Raw genomic sequence first — 7468 nt, 5'->3', positions numbered from 1 at the left:
TGTTTGAACTAGGATACTTGTGTTAAATAACCTAAATATATTTGCTTGAAGGGATTTAGCTGCTTCACAGGAGAGGGATATAACACAAGACTTCCCTTAGACATTTTGCTTCCAGCTTAACTTATAAAACTTATACGTTAACGTTAGTCTTGTTAGTATAGAGAAGGAATCTGTTTGGTTTGATATATTTAATATTTTATTTTGATACTATAAAGTCAAAACATAACCTCAGCTTAACACAGCACAACAACACACTGAAGGGAGAAGAAACGAGCAGACGATACAGAGACCGATTCGAGCCAACGGCTGTGGAATAAAGATCTCGCGGACCACCGATATTAAAAATCTGTTTTCTCACGCACAAATAATTGCCAAATAGTCGTCGTTACAATAGGATTTATTTCTAAACGTCGCATTCTAGAACGGGGCATTGACAGCTCTAATCAACATTTATCCACGTAAAATCGCGAAACATAGAACAGAAAACTGTGATGATATCGTTCTATTGAAGAGTGCGAATAACTGAATTCGCTCTGAACGAGTCTGAGATTTTCTGTTCACTCACGTTTAACCTTGTGTATCATATCGATCTCTACCAGCGTACGGTGAGGGCGCGGGTAAGATAGAAATAGCTATAAGTCGATATCACAACCCTGGAATAGAACCCAGCACGACTGCAACTATCAGGGCAGACGATGTAAAAAGCGATTTCACCGAAACACCTCACAACATCAGTTTTTGATATTTATATTATAGTTATCATTGAAACATACCCATGATAAAACATCAAGAAATATTTAATGTACCAAAGTTACGAGTTTATTGACCTTAATTAGAAAATCAATGGCCAATTTACGACGATGGTGGGTCTACACTGAGAATATAGAGAATGTGATGTTATCGAGTAGGAACTGAGGAAGGAAAGCACATTTATTTCACTTATGCATCGTTATTTATAAGATTTGTATTTACAAATACCAAATTTATTGCTACGTAGTTGACGATGACTGTTTTAAAACTTATATATTTTTCTAGTGTTTAATATATGTGCCTAGAAACTAATGTTAGGAAATAAATTTTTCAATCCTTATTACACGCCTTCTTTTAGATAAACCCTAAATACAAGTTTACGCATGCAGAATGTTCAATAATAACATATGCGGGTGATTACAAAAACTATGTTAATCAAGCCAAAATATATTTTTATCAATATATCTATTCAAATATGACTACCGTGCTGCAATACTAACAAGGTGGATTTATTATTGATTTATTTTTGTGTCGCAATAGTCCTAGTGGTTTGTAGTAATGACAAGAGATTAAATCATTACTTTTGTTACACATTTTGAAGATACGTATCTAATTGTGATTAATAATAAAATCATGCAAGATGCAATATGAAACGAATGTCAACCTTAGATATAATGAGCAATTCTGACGTTGTAAATGAGTCATGTTAAAAATTCAATATAGAATTATCCATGTATGAAGTGAAACTTAAGAGTGTTTTACGTTCTTTCGTTGCCATTTAGAAACGGGTTTGTTACTGTGAACATTGTAATAAATTAAAATTTTTCTCAGGGATTGCTATTAGAGGCGGTTTTCGTTTCCTTTAATTAATAAACGGTCTTCCATGTAGTTAGTAGAAAACTTTATTTGTAGGATTAAAAACCTTTGTATGCCATTTCTTTGTTCACACAAATTTCCAAATAGATGATAACAGACTCCGTATAATCAACACTCTCGACCTTCAGGTTTTTTTCATGAGTTTAACAAATTCGACTCAATGTTCAATCTCTGTTTAAGTTTATTTTCAAAACCTGGCCATCTATTTCACTTTGTGATTATCATCAGACGGTCAAATATACCTTGAGTCAAAATAAAAAAGACTAGTATTTTAAATTATGTTTTCCTATTTTTATCTTTCAAACGTATGAAATTTTGTGACATAAATTAAACTAAAATATTACATTTTATTTTTAAATATTCCGTAGAATTACTTCAACTATTAAACTAATTACAAAAGTAGTTTGTTATTAGTTTTTGTTTTATTTTGGTATACGCCATGAAATTGGTTAAGCTTATGCATAATTTTGGCTTTTGATCCCACACATTTTTTAATCCTTAACTTTTCTATCTAAGAGGCGATGTAACTGATTGTAACTACCAAACCATGAACTAAAAAAAATTCAAACACCATTTTGTAGCAGTTGAAACTAATTATGTATATGTCTGTAATTCTCTAAGAACCTGTGGTTCGAACCTCTCTTAGTATTGAGGTCTGGTTGATACTGAATTTATATTACCTGATGAAACCACACATACAGTTCGGCGGTTTACCTCCTTCGACCTATTAATTAACCATTTTACCACAGTGTGGTTATCACCTCGGTATTCTGTATTGCAACGACATATTATATGTAAGTTCTGATAGTGATACCTTCTTGGTGTTTGCGGTTCGCTTTCGAAACACATCCACTCTGTGGTATTTAATCACAATCCCACAAACGTAGTTCATGAAGACAGAGCAGTTTCAATAGACAGTGATATATCTTGTCACTAGGTATACTTTGATGTAATTAAGTCTGGTAGGACATTTATGGTTTTGGTTGCTATATTTAATTACATATGGATACGAATATAGTATACCAGATCTTTCTCTGTCTTTGGCTTAAAGATAGGCATTGATTTTAAACTAAACAGCAGAACTTTTACTAAACTGAATTTGCATTTACTTTAACTTTTACTACAATAACATTTACACACGCTACAAGAACATTGATGATTGAATAACCTTAAATTGAGCTACTTCTCATTAATATGTTTCTCCAGGTAAACAAGGGTGAAGAATTATGCAAGCCTAAAAAAGTATCATAATTTGTATATCTAAAGAGGTAATCTCCAAGTAAACTATTTATGCACTGATATTTTCTCAATCGATTATTGCACTCCCTCTAGTTTAGACAGGACTCATTTTAAACCTTGCTGATATTTTATTTAACATAAAATAACTAAATCTTTATGGACTAAATCCTGAGATATAGTTTTCAAAATCAAATATGCATGACTATTGCTGAAACTGTATATTAGTATAGCTATAGATAATGTATGAGCCAATTGAACGAGCATTGAATTAAGAGGTGCAAAGCCAGATTTAAATTTAAATTTAATAGTGTATGTTATGAAGGTTTACCTTTACTGATCTTTTAAGGTAATGGTTATTTTTTCTTTGACATACATAAATTGGAATAAACACCAAAATAGGATAGTTGGTTGATACTGAGCACTTGGTATATGTCAAAAAGATCCCTCGAATCTGCTACAAGTATGTCTATTTTTCCTTTACCTCTCCCTTATTAGTTTTTTCTATTTGCTGATTTAACAAACTTGACCTTTCAGTAAAAGTGTGCGTGTGTTCAGTACTTGAGTTTGTTTTATCAAAGCGTAGTAAAATTATTTGTTAATTACTCAGAAATACATGGTTCTCATTCATATTTTTGAGACTAATTGGTTAAACCTTTAACTATTAATAAAGAAACTGATTCGGGAGCACACTATGTTCCTGTTGTGGTCCCAAAAGTCGTGAGGGAAGTGTTATGGTGCTAAAAAGTGTTCACAATAATGTTTCGCGATGAAACGTCTTTCGCCTGAGTACATGTGCGGTCTAGCAGAAGACGCTTTTAAACAGTTTTCCTTGACCTAATTTACTTCCAATTGTCCGTATTCAATCAGTTGTTCCCAGTAATCAGCTGATTACATTTCTGATTGTGTACTTGATACATTTCGCAACCTTACTTTTACGGTGCCGGTTGACCAGACTGTTTTAAAACTTTATTGTGTTTTACTGTGCTTTCACGATAATGTTTCGTGATGAAAACTCTTTCGCAAGAATATGACATAAACAATGGTGATTGTGTAATTATTGAGTGTATACAACGGGGCAAGAAAGACTTTCAGACGATGTATTGGACTGAGATGCTCCTCTGATACTCACTATCCGGCATTTTGCTTCCAACATATCTGTTACAGATTAGAAGGGCAAGTCGAGGAGAACGTGAGCAATTGTACAATTGTCGAGCAGCGCCAACACGACTGCAACTTTCCGGTTTGTATTTCCACGGCTTTGAGTAAGGAAACTTGTGTACTGTCACTAACTTGTGCCTAATATGTACCTTAGTATGTGTATGAGAAAATACAAACAATACTTTATCTTATATTCATATTTTATAAATATAATAACCTTATTGCACAGCAAAAATAATTTTTGTATAAATACAATAAACTACAAAGATGTTTAATTGAGTGTGTTTCATAAAACTTCCCCCGAAACCTAGAGGGCACTCTTACAGAAAAAATGGCAGCAAGTCAAATGGTAAAGCACAATCATGCAGTAAAAATAATAATAAAGTTACAATACAATTTTTAACAAATATAACATTAAAACATATATTTAACACAAGGAATAAAACTTCAATATAGCCCGTAAGTAATTTCAATATAAATACGGGCTAAGTAGTTTTACTCTAGAGGTAGGTGCAGAATACTTATATTTTTGTAAGAAAGTAAAGTTTTTAATGACTTGTTTGCTTGTTAATAAACTCGAACTTTCCAACCTTCAAAGCACGTGATTGGCGTTAGAACGAGTGAAGGACGGTCCGTGTCCATTTATCGGTTTCACTAGAGATCAGCTTGAATTGGGTTTTGGCATGACAAAGTGATACCCAACTAAACCATAGAATTGTGACAGAAATTGTAAGTTAGGGCTATATTAGACAGATATAGACCTTATAATTTTCTTTAATTCAGTATATCCACAAACGCTAATTCTAATTTTCTTTTTTTGATCCCACACATTTTTTAATCCTTAACTTTTCTATCTAAGAGGCGATGTAACTAATTGTAACTACCAAACCATGAACTAAAAATATTCAAACACCATTTGTAGCAGTTGAAACTAATTTTAAATTGTGTTGGACTAACTGTTGGATAACTCTCAATACTCATGAATATTATAAAACTTGAATATATATATATATATATATATATATATATATATATATATATATTATATATTTGAAATATATCCTTGAAATTGCAACGTCGCAGTGAAGAGTCACTGTTTTCTAAAATATCTAAAGAAAATATTGTTATATAAAACAAATACCACATCTAAGGATTAATTTAAAATCATGAAGCGAATCATGTTAAATTTGAAGTAATTGCACCTTTAGTAAATATTCAATGAAGTGTTTTAAAACAATGTCTAAGAAAATCAGGTTCAGCTATAATTGAATGAAATATTAGTAATATAAATGTACTTGATCTAACAGAATTCCGTATCAAACCCTAAACCAGGAAGGAAGTTATGTTTACATGATATTCTAAGTCTTTGGGTGAACGCAATGAAATGTACATTGTGCCATTTGTGCAGAATGTGCCAAATACAGTCATAATGATTTTGTTAAACAAATAGAAAACACGTGTTAACCATCTGAGGTTTATAACAAACACATAATCTGTTTTATACGTAATCAAACAGGACGTTATGTACACACAACAAGGCATGAGATAAAACTACCAACATTTCCCTAAAGTTCATTTAAATTCTGGTCATCTAATGGAACATAATTTCAAACACGTGTGGAGCGGGAAAGTACGGTAACTAATAAATTCAAGTCCGGAATTTCCCTGATTAGCGTAATCAAATAATATATAAACTCTAATGAAAATTCTCTTAGGTTATATCAGGAAATAAGGAAGAAGGTTTGCAATTAACACGTACTATGTCTAGTAAAATAACTAGTTGCAACAAAGTATTAAATGATTTTCTTGAACATACGTAATAATGTTAATTTATCGAGAAATTATATATTCTAGTAGATAATCGATTCAACGTAGAATTTATTAGAGCCAAGTGGGATAGGAAAAAAGGTTTAGTAATTTTAGTTTATTTTTTCAGTTTGTTTAAGGATAATAATAAGGTAACGCAAAACACTAAAAGTTAGAGTAAAAAATGGAAATCCGGATTAGGTAATAATCATGATCATAGTAGTAATTTTGAAATGAAAGTTGTGAAAGGTTAAAAAAATCTATGTTTTATGAAGAATTTACTAATAGAATATCTTGTTTTAGCCTTTGTTTTCACTAATCTGAGCTTTCAACAGTTCAGTAAAAGAACTTAAGTCAAATGTTCAAAAACATGTAAGATTACTGAAATTGAGAAAAGTAGAAAAATAAAACTTGTATATAAATGCTAAGTGTTACATTATATGAAAAGGACTACTTATCTTTCCAACTGCTAAATAATGGAAAGTGTCTATCACGTAATTTCTTTTAAAAAATTTATAACTCTTATTACTGTTTAACAAATACTTGCCATTTTGAAAATTTAGGAACCCATAAACTCTGACTTATATGGACTGAAATAAAATTAAATACCGCCATTTATTTTTCATTTTTAAAATGTAATATGTGTATAAGTTTTAGACCGATTCATAATTAGATGTAGCATAGTTCTCCGTATTATTAAATACTGTAAGCTTACCGTCACATTGTCGTGTTAGTTGATAAAATATTTCGTCTCACAGGAAACTAACTGATCTCAAATCAAATCTTTAATTGCTTGCAACAATTTCACATTGTATGGCAAACGTCATAATTATTTATAAATGTTAAACTCTCATACCACATTACCATCACATTCAAACTTACATAATTTTTCATACATTCCAGTCTCATTCATTCTTCGCCAATCCCAACCCACTTTCAGAGCTGGAGTCAGGCATCGAATTGGGCGGTCTCCCAGTTAAACGCCAGAAACTCGCCAACGCTGTAGAATGCCTTTGACACCAGAAAGCGCTTAAGACGAGCTTTTGACGCCTTGGTCGTTTGGGCGTTTTCATACAATTTGGCAATCTGTTGATGAAATGAACACCTGCCTGCGAAGGCAAGTGCCCATAAACCACAATTCTGTGTCTTCCAGTTCGGTAGATATCTCTGCCTCGAGTCTCATACCCGTGTATGTCACGTCCGCTGGATAGGGCACATTTAGACAAACAAAACAAAGATGTTTCTAAAATGTAGAGACTGGGCAAAGTCAACAGTTACAAATTTTTGAATGCTCTTCTGCACGACTCTCTGCACGAAATTTAACTTTGCGATAGTACGAATCGCCTTTTTTTGTAACTTGAACACCCTCAGGAAACTATTGCCTGCACAGTCCCCCCACAACACGACTCCATAGGAAAGTTGAGAGTGAATTAGCCCATAATATGCCGCAATCAATACCCAACTGGGGCAATACCGGGCAAGGACCTCAAAACATATATTCCTGAGGACAGTTTGGTACACACATGGTCAATGTTATTATTCCATGTCAACCCTCGATCGAGGAGTATTCCAAGGAATTTTGCGGAGTAAACTTCTTACAATATGGAATCTGCCAACATGACGGCTGACCCACATAGGG

This window comes from Homalodisca vitripennis, chromosome X, assembly GCF_021130785.1.
Source record: "Homalodisca vitripennis isolate AUS2020 chromosome X, UT_GWSS_2.1, whole genome shotgun sequence".
NCBI lineage: Eukaryota > Metazoa > Arthropoda > Insecta > Hemiptera > Cicadellidae > Homalodisca > Homalodisca vitripennis.
Note: the sequence above shows the minus strand (reverse complement) of the source record.